We start from the raw sequence: 12,684 nt of genomic DNA on the forward strand, positions 1-12,684 counted from the left end.
AGAGGGGACAGGCAGCGAGTGAGAAGAAAGCAGCGAGACGGCTTTGAAGGGAGGTGGGGCCTGGACGTGAAGCCGTGCGATGTGAGGACAGGGGGACAGGAGGCGCCCTTTACAACGAGGGGCCGGAGGGGGGCCCTCTCTGAGGAGGCGACCTTGCAGCGGGGGCCTGAGGGTCCAGGGGCGTGGAGGTGTGGCACGGTCTGGAGCAGGGCTTGTGGACCTCAGCCCAGGGGACACCCGGGGCAGGACAATCCTGGGCTTGGGGCCCGCCCCGCGCCTGTCGGGCTCCGTGGCCTCTGCCCACTGAATGCCCGTGGCACCCTCCTCCCCCCTCCCCCCCAGGTTGTGACAACCAAACACGACTTCGGACATTGCCCAGTGTCCCCTGGGGGGCCAGACCACCCGCGTGGAGATGCGCTGGCCTGGAGGACGGCACTCCGGGGACAGGGAGGGCGCCGTCAGCGTGAAGGTGCTGCCAGGGGGACCGGCTCAGGCAGGTTTTCTGGGAACAGAAAAGAAGTTTCCAGAAGTGAAAGTCTTCAAGGAAATGACAGTGCGTGGGTGGAGACCAGCGCGGCCGGAGATGAAGGGAGAGGCAGGCAGGCGTCAGGTCCGGCGGCAGCACGGGCTGGGCATCCTTCTGACCGTCGCGTGTGGGCACTGGACCGAAGGGGTCGGGGGCAATGTGACCTGAAAGCCCCTCCAGATACCAGGGGTGGGGTGTGGGGCGCACGGACTGGGGGTGCGTTTCCTGGGGGCTGCTGTGACAGATTCCCACAAACTGGGCGGCTCAGAACAGCAGACCTATGGCTGCCAGCTCCGGAGGCCGGAAGCCCCAGGTGAAGGTGTGGGCGGGGCGGCCTTCTGTCTCAGGCTCCGGAGGAGGGTCCTTCCTCGCCACCTCCAGCTTCTGGTGGCCCCGGGCATTTGTTCCTTGGCTGTGACCCCATCACTCTGGTCTCTGCCTCCGTTGCCACAGGGCCTCCTTCCACATGTCTTCCTGTGTCCTCCCCCCATGTCGGAAGGACACCTGTCATGGGGTTTAGTGCCCACCCCAAATCCAGGATGGCTTCCGCGCAAGACCCTTAGCTAGTGACATCTGCAAAGACCGCCTTTCCGAACAAGGCCACATGGTGAGGTTCTGGGTGGGTGCGAATCTGGGGGTGGTGGATACTCTTGAGGAGGCAGAGTAGGCTGCTACTGTCTCCAGGCAAGACTTGGCAGGGCCTGGGCCACGGGCGCCAAGGGGGTGCAGAGCCGTGGCCGGGCCAGGCGGCGCGCACAGCAGACATCCAGCCCCACGTGCCGTCCGGCTGTGCCCGGCTTTGGTGTACAGGCCCAGGCCTTGCCTCCCAGGCTGTCCCCACCGTGGGCAGGAGTTAGCCTGCCCGGGGCTGGGATTCGGGGCCACCCTCCTCCCCAGCCGGGGCCTGGTGCTGTGTTGGGGCTCCCCTCCCTTCCTCCAGCGTCCTCGGGATCTCCTGAGCTGGGAAGTTTCTGAGAAAACACTCTTTAATCCCCAGTTCCTGCCTTCCTGCTAAAGCCCTCCTGTGAGCATTTTCCTCCAAGCACAGAGACGGGGAGGCTGCGTCTCCGGGCCAAGGGCAGGACAGAAGAATGTCCCTGGCGCTCCCGTGCAAGCATGCCGCCGCCTCCTCGGCAGTGCGGGGCCGGGCTGGTTTTTCAGGTTTCGGTCAATGCAGGGCTTTTGTTTCCTGCGGAAACTACACTGAGGGCCCTGGGTCCCCTGTCCCATCGGGGCATGTTGAGCATCTCTGGCAAATCAGCCCAGGTGTTCTCCGTGTGCCTGCCACCGCCACCCCCCCACCAGCCTCAGTCCTCCTGGGGATGGGGTGTGACCTCCAGGAAGGAAACTCCACCTGCAGGAAGCCTGCTCCCACCCCAGGCCCCTCCAGTGTGACAAGCAGGGCCAGCAGTGGGCGGGGCCCCGCTGGCAGGATGGCCTGGGGTGAAGATGTGGAAATGGCATCCAGAGGTCAGGGTGGGGGTGCGGAGGGGAGTGGGCAGGGCCAGGAGGCGGGGCACGCTCCCCGGGGCACCATGGGAGGGGTGAGCGTGTGCCCCCCAGAGCAAGTGCTGGGGGCTGTGACTGGGTGGCTCGCCTGTCTCTGGAGAGCCCCCGTTTTCAGCCTGAGCTACTGGAGGGTGACCGATGTCACTTGCGTCCTAGCTGAAATAGCTCCCCCGGCCTGGCCCACCACAAGGCAGGAGTAATTATGCCAACCTCTCGGCGGTCCCCAGGGCCTTGGTGCTGGCCGGCAAGGATGTGCCCTCCTGGAAGGAAAAGGACCCTGGACCCCAGTGGGGCCGAGCCGTCAGGGTATTTTTTATCTCACGCAGCAGCAAGGCATCCGTCTGGGGGTGGGTGGGTGTGTCTGGCTGTCCGCAGCACCCGCAGGGCCGGCGGGGTGGCTGGACCTCAGGACGGGCCCCTGGGTGGTTTCCAGGTGGCCGATGCCCTTGTGGTGTCACGTGCAGACACATATTTTGCCGTGTAGGGTGCGCACTTTTTGCCCAAATGTCCGAGGGAATAATAAGGGTGCGCACTGTCCGTGGGTGTGACGATTACACACCGTGGGTAAAATGATCCCGTGTGCGATGCACACACAAACAGGGGTGCACATCAGACACCCACGGCGAAATACGGTGACTTCCTCAGACGGTCTATCTTTTCGGCTGAACATCCCTCAGGAACAGGACCTTAAAGAGGATTGTGCCACATGGCCACGTGGGAGCCAGTCACTGGCAGGGACACTGATGTCATATGACTGGTGGAGGCCAATCAGAATCCACGGGGTGGAGCTGGGGCTTCTCTCCTCCCATCCGGACCACCATCCCCCTCCAGCCTGGGGCCCGCTGGAAGCAGGATCCGCCAGGAAGGAGGAGGAAGGTGGGGATGGGGGTCGGGGAGCGGCCCTCACCACGGGGCAGGGCGCGCCTCAGACCCTCAGTGAGGGGAGGTGCGGCGGGCTCCAGCTGTCCTTCGCCGGGCTCCGGCTGGGTGTGGGCTGGGATGCCCCCACGAGGGTTTGCTCTCTTCCTCAGGTCACCTGTCACAGGTGGCAGCCTCAGCCGACTCCCTCGCCGGGTCTGCGCCTGCTCTCAGAGGGGTCACTTGGAAGGCAGGATGCAAAGCTGGGGGGTCCCCAGCCCACTCCCAGTCCTGTGGTCCGCCGCAGAGGTCAGAGCTCCCTGGGACCGCCCTCCGTCGTCAGGCCTGCCCAGTCAGGGGGTTCCCAAGTCCTTTTGCAGGTTCAGGAACTAGGCAGGGACCCCCAGGACTCACCGGCAGCCGTCGTGCCCATGGCTGTGGTTCGCGGCCTCGGAGGAGACAGACTCGAGTCAGCCGAGGGCAGAGACCCATGGGGCAGACCCCAGGAGGGTTCCGTGGGCAGAGCTGCCGGTTGCCCCTCCCGGGGGCCGTGGACAGCACCGACCTCTCCTGGCTGTGACACGCAGCAGTGCGGGTAGGATGCTGCCAACCGGGGAAGCACCCCGAGCCTCGGTGCCCAGAGTCTGTATCTCGGGGGCTCCAGCGCAGACGGGGTTGGCTCCCGTGTAGCTGACCTCAATTTCGAGCTGGCACCGTGAGGCTCCGAGTCCCCACCATAAATCACACTGTCCAGCGTGGCCCGAGGGCCCAGCTAAATAAAGACACTCTTATCAGGCAGGGTGTTGGAAGGACGCACAGCTCACCTCCCGGGAGCCGAGGGCAAAGGCCAGGCCTCCCTCTGGGTGCAGTCGGTCCCAGCAGCTCTCTTTGGAGGCTGTGAGATCGCTAGCAGCCAAGAAGGAGAGGGAAGGCAGGTCCGAAAGGCCCAAACTCAGCCCCCCAGAAACATCTGGGGTGGGTGGGGGCCGAGTTCAGGCTCCTCTCACCGTCATCTGCCCTTGAGCTTGGCCCCCGGTGACTCTCTGGGCGTCTTGATTAGGGGGCCTGCCCGGACTCCGTGCTGGCTTCCCCCCACCCCTTCCCTGCGCCCCGGTTAATCACGGGTTTGGTCTCCAAGGGGTGGAAGTTCATTTCTGCGGTAATTAGGTGAGAAGTGTGGTGGATGTGTCAGTAATTGCTCTGCTGACAAGGAAAGGCGGGGCCGAGTGGCCTGCCCTGGGGAACTCCAGCCCTCGGCCCTGCCCGCTCCCCTTCAGAGTGGAGGGGGGGCCCCAGGGCCACCCAGTTCAGTGCTCAGAGCTTGGACGGAGGCCGATGGTGGTTGGACCACAGTCTCCTGCGATTGTGATGTTTGCTGCTCCTGAACGCCCGCTGTGCGAACACTGTGGTTGCATTGAGTCCTCCCAGCGACCCACGCAGACCGGTCCCAGCGGTCCCCGCCCACAGAGGAGGGAACTGAGGCTCGGAACCGCGAAAGTGAGTCACCGGAGGTCGCGCAGCTGGAGCTGGCGGGTCCGGGTTTGCACTGAAGGAGTCTGGGGAGTGAGGTCCCCTGACACCCAGGCCTTCGTCCCCCGCCTGTCTCTCACACTTTAAGTCAGAAAACCGCGCACCCCGTGGAGGGCTCCGGAGGCCGACGGCAATCTCCCTAACACACGGGAGCCGTCTGCGCGCTGTGCTCTGCGGCCCGAAACCGCGCTTTAAGTGTCAGTAGGAAATGAGGGGGTGTAGCAAGGCCAGCAGCATAGGAGCTGACTGTTATCGAAAAATAGCTTGTTACCCACAGTTCCCCAGAGGAGGGGCCATGCACTGCCACGCAGGGTCCCCCGGGGAAGCTGCAGGGTTGGTCAGGAGGCAGAGGAGGGGCGTCCGTGGGCAAAGGCCTCTATGATGGGTTTTTCTGGAAGGAACAGGCGAAGCAGGGTGAGCAGGCTTTGGGTTAGTCCAGAGGGCTCTGGGGCGCAGGGCGTGTCCCCAGTTGTGTGGTACTTGGTCCTGGGTGACGAGGACTGGGGGACAGCGGCCCAGGTGCACACAGGGCTGGTTGGTTTGCATTTGAAAGGCACACACCATACCTTTACCACCTTAGGATCTGGCTGTCCCCGGGAGGGGCCGGTCCCTGCAGAGTCAGCAAGGCCCTGAGATGCGACAGCGTCAGAATACGGACAATGACAGACACACTGACACACGCAGGGCAAGAGCTTTCCGTCACCCACCGATCACACAGAAGGATCGCGAGATTTCGCCAGGTGGGGAAGGGGTGTGCGAGCAGAGGAGCCGCGTGGGCACAGGTGAGGGGGCAGGGAGCTTCAGGTGTGTAAGCCGGACAGGTCTGGAAGGTCGGATGGTCCAGGGCGCCACCCCGGACACTCCCGTTTGTGTGGATGCCGACCCCTTGGTACCTGTCAGATTCCACACATCACTGGGGGGACCACATGTACCCCCCAATGCCTCGCACACCTGGGCCTTCGCATCACCTCTGCTGCTCCGCCCAAGTTCAGGCCGGCCCTCACCTGGAGGGACGCAGCAGCCGCCCCGCCAAGTTCCCCGTCTCCCTCTCCCTCCCTCCTGCTGTGTTCGCAGCCTGTCGGTCCGACCGAGTTATTTCTGTTCCGAGCCTTCAGCGGGACTGGGTGTCGGAAGATTCGAAGGAATTGTTGCTGAGGAGTTTTGGTGATGGTGGTATTGTGGGTCTTCAAAAAAACAGAATGTGTTTCTTTGTCTTCTGGAGGTGCACAATGGAAAACCTCTGCGGAGGAAATGGCAGGATGTCTGGAATGTGCTTCGTGGTGATGAGAGGAGTAAGGAGCCAGTGGAGACGAGCTTGACCTCGAGCTGGAGGCAGAACTGGTGCCCAGTGCAGGGGCGGCTGCCCACTCTTCCGCCACCGCCTCCTCCGCGCACGAACGCGCATCCTGGGGCACGCCCCCCGCCCCAGCCTCTAACACTGACCACCCGTCTTCTTCCACTTTAGAGGGAAGGCTGTCCTGTCCCCCACACACTCCCCAGAATTGAACTCATCTCTCTCACCCTGCACCCGGGCTGGCCGGGTGCCTCCATAGCTCTGTGTGTGTATCTCCGTTGCAGCCTAAAGCATATGGTATGTCTAACGCCTGTTGTCTTATCTCTCCCTTTCTCATTCGTTCATTCATTCATTCAGACAATCGGTACTTATTGAGCCTTTACGGCGAGCCGTGGGGGACACAGTGGGGACTGAGTCTGTCTAATCCAGCCCAGGACTACCGCATTCCGTGGTTCCGCCTCGGGGCCCTCTTTGCCCATCTCCCCCCCCCCCCCCCCCCACCCCCACCCCCCCACCCCCACCCCCACCCCACCCCTGTCTCCGTCCCCTTCATCTCTGCCTGCGCCTCCTCTTCCCTCCGGAGTGGCCAGTGCTTGCTCTCCTAACTGGTCCGCCCTCTGTCCTCTGGCCACGCGTCTTCTCAAGAAACTGATTTCATTTCCTGCAGACAGACCCCCAGGAGTGGGATCGCTGGGCCGGAAGGCGGTTGCAGTTTCAGTTTCCTGAGGACGCTCCGCACCCTTGCCCACAGCGGCCGCACCGGCCTGCCCGCCCACCAGCGGCGCGCAGGTGTTCCACACCCTCCACGTCCCGAACAGCACTTACCTTTGTCTGCGCGACGATATTCATCTTAACAAGTGCAAGGCGATCCCTCGCTGTGGCTCGGATTTGCATTTCCCTGGTGATTAGTGGTGTCGAGCACCTTTTCATGTACCTGCTGGCCCTCGGCTCGCCTGTGTCTTCTTCGGAAAATGTCCGTGCGGTTCCTCCGCCCACTTTTTCACTGGATTTTTTTTTGCTGTTGAGTTGTATGAATTTTTAAAATATATTTTGAATATTAATCTCTCATCCGATGTAGGATTAGCAAAGACTTTCTCCCATTCCCTAGGTTGCCTTTTGCTGTTGTCGATGGTTTCCTTGGCCACACAGAAGCTTTTCAGTTTGAGGGCGTTCAACGTTCCTTTGATAAAGGCCCCCAGTAGTTGTCTCCCCCGCAGCTCTCAGGGGCTCCCCCAGGCTCTGGGCGCCTGTCTCACAGGCCTTCTCATTCGTGGGGTGCATCGGCACCCCTCCCCCCACTGGGGGCCTTTGTGAGGCTGCCTGGCCAGCTCGCTCATGCTCTCCCTTTGTTGTGTCTGTCAGAGCAGCAATGTCACGAGGTGGTGGCATTTTTTTTTTTTAGTGGCACCTGCATCAGAGCCAGAAAGCCGAAAACAAGCTAACTTAGGCAAAGAGTGCGTATTTTGGGTCGTCAGCTGAACTCCAGGCGTGGGCAGCCCTGTGTTGGAGCCGCTCACTGAGCTCGGTGGAGGGGCCCCGGTGAGAATGTTTACACCCTGGCCGTGGGCAGGCGCCGCCAGCCTGGGCTCTCTGCAGCGCCCGTGCAGCCGCAGACGCTGCAGGAACAAGCGGTTGTGGCTGCTGCAACGCCAGCTCTCCTTTGGAGCCTGAAATTTAAGTTTTCTCTAATGTTCATGTGTCGGGAAATATTCTTCTTCTTTAGACTTTTCCCCCAACCATTAAAAATGTCAAAACCCCTGGCTGGCGTAGCTCAGTGGATTGAGCACGGGCTGCGAATCAAAGCATGGCATGTTCGATTCCCAGTCAGGGCACATGCCTGGGTTGCAGGCCATGACCCCTGGCAACCGCACATTGATGTTTTTCTCTCTCTTTCTTTCTCCCTCCCTTCCCCCTCTAAAAATAAATAAATAAAATCTTTTTTAAAAAGTCAAAACCACTATGGAAAACAGTATGGAAGTTCCTCAAAAAATTAAAATTAGAACTACCACATGATCCCACAATTCCACTTCTGGGTTTAGATCCCAAGGAAATGGAAACAGGACCTCGGAGAGATACCCACACCCCTGCGTTCGCTGCGGCATCATTCACAATGGCCAAGCTCGGGAGACCACCTGCACCCACCAGGGGATGAATAAGGACGTGGCGCGCATGTACAGTGCCGTATCTCAGCCACGACAGCTGGGGGAGCCCTGCCGTTTGTGACACGGAGGGACTGTGGGGCGTTGTGCCAAGTAAGTAAGTCACACAGAGAAAGACAGTGACTGCCCGGCATCACTTACATGTGGAGTCTGAAAAAGCTGCACTCATGAAAACGGAGGGGTGGGGGTGGGGGGGTGGGGAAGTTTAAGGACGCAAACCTGCCACCAGGAGGTAGGTGAGTCTTGGAGATCTGATGCATGGCACAGAGATTACACTCAATAACGTTGTGTTACAAGCTTCAGAGCTGCTAAGAGACTCGGTCTGAGGTGTTCTCACCGCAGCAGAGCGATGGTTACTGTGCAACAGGATGAAGGCGTTAGCCTGCACTCGGGTGGTAATCATACTGCGATATGTGAATGTATCAAGTCAACACGTTGACTTATTCAAGGTTAAACTTACACAATGTTACATTGTCAATTATATCGATTAAAAATGTGCGAAATGGCCCTGGCTGGTGTGGCTCAGTGGATTGAGCGTGGACCTGAGAATCAAAGAGTGGCCGGTTTGGGTTTGATTCCCAGTCAAAGCACATGCCTGGGTTTCGGGCCAGGTCCCCAGTGGGGGCCACATGAGAGACAACCACACATTGATGTTTCTCTCCCTCTCTTTCTCCTTCCCTTCCCCTCTGTCTGAAAGTAAGTAAATAATAAAATATTTTTAAAAATGTGCAAAATGGACCAAGGACCAGATGTGGCCATGGCTATAGTCTGGCGACGCCTGTCCTCGGCAGGTCTCGGAGGGTTTACTGCTGTAGGGAAGGATGGGACGGGAAGGTACGAGGAACTCGCTGTTTCCAAACTGACTGCTTGTAGCACCTACGGCAAGTCAGCGGTGTTGAAATCCAAGCTGAGTCAGGAAGGAAGGCAGTTTCCTCACTTCCTTTAGCTTCGATGAACACATGCAGGACTGGCTGGCTCTGTCTCTTCCCCCGCGGGCTGGACCAGGCGGGGAGAGCGCCCTGCTAGCCCACGGGGGACAGTGAGAAGACAGAGGGGCCGAGAGAGGAGGGGGCAGGTGACGAGACCCTTGTGTCCTGGCGTAGCTTTTCCAGATCCAAGCGCCCGAAGGGGACAGCTAAGGGCTGGGGACCCCGGTGAACGAGGGAGACCTGCACTAGAGAAACAGGGGCTGCCCTTCGCGCCTGTGGGGTACGGACAGGAGCCGAGCTGGCTCCCGCAGCGGCAGCAGCACGAATGAGCGGACAGCAGGCGGAGCAGTGGTTTGTCTGCGCAGGCGCGTGCGGGCCCGCTGACGTCACCACTCGGCCGCGCGGAGGGCGTATTCACACCGTGCTCCTCCGCAAATACGGTGAATCGGTTCTGGTTCTGTTCTGGAGAGCCCGTGGCTCAGCATTTCCCGGCACGCCACTGGAGGGCTTTTGGTTGTCACGCCGAGTGACAGAAGCCACCTGCAGTTGTGTGTCTGCGATTCCACGGACACGAGGTGCCAGCACAGGCACCGCTGCTCTCTGCAGCCAGAGCCGTGGGAACAGCGGGGGCCGTGGGAACAGCGGGGGCCTGGGCGCGGGAGACTGCCCAGGAGGGAGCTTAGCCTCGCGCTGCTGGGAGTGCCGGGTGTCTGCTGCCGTAAAACGCAAACGCAGTCCCCTGGGGTGGCAGACCGCCCGCCCGGACTTTTCGGTGAGAAAGCTTCCGTCCTGTGGAAGGCTGCCGTCCTGGGGTGGGGGTGGGGGCCACCGACGCTCATGACAGTCACACGGATAACCAGGGGTCTCACGGGGCCGGCCGGCCGGGCTCCTCGTTGTGACCGCAGAAACTGACTGGTTCTAACCGGTTTGAGCAGAAAAGGGAGGTGTCAGAGGGTACTGGCCAGTTTACAGGATCTGCAGGGAGGCGTGGCTCTGGCTTGGCCCGAGCGCAGGGGACCCCACAGTTAGACGCCCCCTCTGGTTCCCTCTCTCCAGCCACCGGATGCCGTTCTCGCCCCCTTCCCTCAAAGTGGAGGCTCCCGTTCCTCTCCAGCTCCCGGTTGGTTAGCCACCGGCGCGTCTGATTGGCGGAGGAGAGCCCCCTGGCGGGACCCCCGCTTCCGGCGGAGCTAGGGAAATGATCGTCAGCCTCCGACGGCCGGCGCTGGTCAGCCAGAAAGAAGGACGGATGGCCGCTACAGCCAGCGCTGGCCTTTCCCTCAGCCGTTGCCCAAGCAGCACCCCCGATGGCTGTGTGCTGGACGGAGGACGTCTCTGAGGACAGTGGCTCAGCTCCAGGACCTAGCCAGCTGCACCCTTCACTGTGTCGTATTGCCCCGCACTCCGGGTGTAAGGAGGCCGTGGTGCCTCTTGAAATTCCCCGCCCGTCCTGAGCGCAAGCTGGTGCATGTGCAGCCGATCTGGGGGGGGGGCGGGGCAGGTGACCCAGCAGAGCATCCCCCATCCCCCCTGCTCCGGGGCCGCAGCTCCTGCCTCTTTACCCCGAGAGGGGACGCGCCGGGCTTCACGACCAGGACAGAGGGACTGTTGGCGGCGGTGAAAATGGCTCCTAGTGTTAGGCGGTGGGGGGTCAGACTGGACCTCGGTTCAGCGACCTTGATACCTGAGGCCCAGCTAAGACAGGATTCAGAGCTGGGACTCGAACTGTAAGAGAAAGTTTGCTCAGGAAGTCACAGAAGCAGGAGAAGTGAGGCGGAGAGGACAGGGGCTCAGGAAACACGTGAGGAGGCACAGGAAGGGCCCTGCAGCTCAGGAGAGATGGAGGTGAAGGGAACGTGCCTGGGGCGGGGGGGGGCGTGCAGAGGAGGGGGAGGGGAAAGGTACAGGTATGCTCCCCGGAGGGACAGCAGGCTGGGTCCTCTGTCATCCTAAGGGCTTTTAGGGGTGGAGATTCTGGGGGAGGTCCCGGGGAGGATCTCGATAGAATATTCATCAACTTTCCAGGTGTGTCCATTCAGGGTCCCAGTCCCCAGTGACCAGTCCTCAGTCCGGTCCCTGTCCTCTGCAGGACAGGGGTCATGAGACATCATAGCCGGTCCTGAGGCCGGCCCTGGCCTCCCTTGTCTGGTTTTGCTGCTTTTCTGGGCCTGGAGCTGAAACACCACCGAGGCCCGGGTGTATTTGACACAGGTCAGAACCTCACTGTCCTGGGGGCTTCGTGCTTCAGGGTAAGCTCTGGCCCCATTGTTTTTCCTGCTCTGAGGGGGTCTAACCCACAGGACTAGCAGCATGCCAGGGGAGCAGAGGTCAGGGGTAGGTCTGAACCGCACGACCAGCGATACGAAAGGTCAGGGAGTCTGGACCACACGACCAGCCACATGCTGGGGAAGGAAGGGTCACCCCGGGGGCAAGGTCCTTGGTGTCCCAGTTTTGCCCCTTGCTCGGCGCCCGGGGCTTTCTGCCCTGGTGACCTTCTGTCCCTGACCTAATATCCCTCTTGCTCAGCTCGTGTCCAACTGCCGGCCCCAGAACTGTCTCCTGGGAGGCTTGGACTCCCTGTGGACACTTCATCCACGGAGGAGAGAGCCCTGAGCTCCCTGCTTCCGAAGACCCTTCCGGCGCAAACCGCTGTCCTGGGGTCTGAGGCTGCTGCACTTTCTGACCTTCCCGGGGTCCCTCCAAGGAAGCCGGCGTCGACACCGCGGATTGTCGGGAGCCAGAAGACTTTGCAAGTGGCCTCATTTCCATTCCCATTAAAACGTCTGCTTGCTCAGCAGTTCCACTTCTGCATGCACACTCAAGAGGATTGAATGCAGGGGCAGGCGCAGAGATTTGCACACCCACATTCGAAGCAGCCTTATTCACAACAGCCGGAGGGTGAGAGCAAGCCGTGTGTCCGTGCACAGATGCACGGACCGACGAGATGCGGTCTCTCCCTGCCGGGCAGCATTATTCCGCTTTCGAGAGGAAGGAGATTCCGGCGTGCGCTAGAACATGGACCTACCTTGGGGACACTACGCTAAGTGAAAGGAGCCAGTCACAAAAGGACAATTGTGATGTTTCCACCTGTGTGCACTACCTAAAGAAGTCGAGTTCCTGGGGACAGAAGCAGAATGGCGGTTGCCAGGGCCTGGGGGAGCAGGTGGGGAGCGAGGGCATCCCGGGGACAGAGTCTCCGTGTGGGGAGATGTGGGGGTTCTGGGGACGGACCGTGGCGAGGGGTGCACATCAGTGCGAATGTGCTGAATGCCGCTGACCCGCACGCTTAACGATGGCTGAAGTGGCGCCTTTTGTGTTACGTGTATTTTACCACAATAACTGGAGACTGTCGGCTTGCTCGGAGCCCAGTGTCTTTGAAGACTCTCAGCTGGACCTTGGACCGAAGCCCAGCAGCACGCGAGAACTCCCACCAGCTCGCTCAGTTCATTGACCGCGGTAATGGGTGCAGGGGGAAGTCACCAGCCGGCCCTTCCCCTCGGCCACAGCAAAGAGCCGGCCCACGCTGACGCTCGGGAGGCCTACAGCCCTGGAGCCACTAAACCCGACTCCTGGAAGGTGCTGACCCACTTGGGTGTTCCGAAATCGGGCGGCACGTCTTGTCCCCGAGCAAGCCAACGGCTGGCTCCAACTTCCTTCTGACCAAGATGCCCCCCTGCCCAGATTTTAATAAACACATGACAAATGGAACTGTGTCTCCACGCACCTACACCTTGCTCAAGAGCGAGGGCCCTGGGGCAACATCCAAAAGCTCTCGGGGCCGCCACCAAACAGCAACAATCTTTCAAGTAAAAACTTAAAGAGAATACGTGGACTACAGCCAACCATCCCCACCAAAAATAAAACACTCCACTCTCCTAA

The sequence above is a fragment of the Phyllostomus hastatus genome, unplaced genomic scaffold (genome assembly GCF_019186645.2).
Source record: "Phyllostomus hastatus isolate PE091 unplaced genomic scaffold, TTU_PhHast_1.1 phas_contig_150, whole genome shotgun sequence".
Classification (NCBI taxonomy): domain Eukaryota; kingdom Metazoa; phylum Chordata; class Mammalia; order Chiroptera; family Phyllostomidae; genus Phyllostomus; species Phyllostomus hastatus.